The sequence below is a fragment of the Oryctolagus cuniculus genome, chromosome X (genome assembly GCF_051225735.1).
Source record: "Oryctolagus cuniculus isolate XC-2025 breed Fujian yellow rabbit chromosome X, ASM5122573v1, whole genome shotgun sequence".
NCBI classification, from domain to species: Eukaryota; Metazoa; Chordata; class Mammalia; order Lagomorpha; family Leporidae; genus Oryctolagus; species Oryctolagus cuniculus.
In genome coordinates, this window is record NC_142888.1 from 96,868,892 (window position 1) to 96,870,126 (window position 1,235).

Genomic DNA, 1,235 nt, shown 5'->3' on the forward strand with positions numbered 1-1,235 from the left:
AAAATTAAAATATGAAAATACATGTAACACAGACATCTATCTCTACCTTTTTTTTATGTGTATGTATGTGTGTATGTTTCTGTTATTATAGGAATATGCCTTCCTTGAAGATCTGTTCTAGGATGATGTAATCTGTTGGTCATTTAGGGCCCCATAACACCAATGATTTATAACTGTATATAGCTCTTGGGTATACTCATCAGTGTACAACATCCTATAAATTATATTACATGTTGTAAAAAAAAAAGCCATAAGTTGCCAATATTTCTGTGCGTTATCACCATTAAGGATTTTTGTATCCAATTGCAATTGTGACTTTTTATAAATCCTTTTTAAGTTCTCTTATTAATGATTTTAGTATCTGCTGAATAGAAAAATGTGGATGTAGTGGTTGATTAGGTAGTACAGTTGCCTTAAAACTGCAAAGTCAGACGTTAAGTTACTTCCAAGTAAAAACATCTTTTTTTAAAAAGAGAGTTGTTTTTTTTTTTTTTCCAAAAATTGCACTGAGCCAAAACCAAAGCCTTAGCTGATGCAGACGTGTTGTTTAGGCATTAGCAGTACTGCTCTCACTACATGTTCATTGGACAGTAAAGCAACCCCAAGAAAAGGATGGTTCTAGTGAAAATATTTTAAGCTACAGACCAACAACTTGTCAGTGGACATTTCTGAGTAGCAATTAAACCAGGTTGCTTTTTGCATTCATTTATTTGCATTTGCATAGCAGAAATCAATTGAATTCATTTAAACACAGAATATTAAAATTGGCAAGACTAATTCTTGGAGAGAGCTTGTCATTTCTTCTTAGGCAATCATGTTGAAAATCAGTACATTTTTTTTTTACAGGCAGAGTGGACAGTGAGAGAGACAGAGAGAAAGGTCTTCCTTTGCCGTTGGTTCACCCTCCAATGGCCGCCGCGGCCGGCGCACCGTGCTGATCCGAAGGCAGGAGCCAGGTGCTTCTCCTGGTCTCTGATGGGGTGCAGGGCCCAAGCACTTGGGCCATCCTCCACTGCACTCCCAGGCCATAGCAGAGAGCTGGCCTGGAAGAGGGGCAACCGGGACAGAATCCGGCGTCCCGACCGACTGGGACTAGAACCTGGTGTGCCGGCGCCGCTAGGTGGAGGATTAGCTATTGAACCGTGGTGCTGGCCAGTAAATGGTTTTTAAAAACACATAAATGTTCTCTTTTTGATTTAGCCTTTGAACTGTGATAGAAAATCTCTACTTGAAAA

General features: G+C 39.4%; 1 non-coding gene across 1 annotated transcript; it reads right to left on the reverse strand.

Annotated features, from left to right (window-relative positions):
• Nucleotides 1-490: 490 nt before the first annotated feature.
• On the reverse strand, nt 491-617 carry LOC127485068 (U4atac minor spliceosomal RNA). The gene has a single exon (XR_007912266.2). It is a non-coding gene; the product is annotated as a U4atac minor spliceosomal RNA (small nuclear RNA).
• Between the last annotated feature and the right edge of the window lie 618 nt (nt 618-1,235).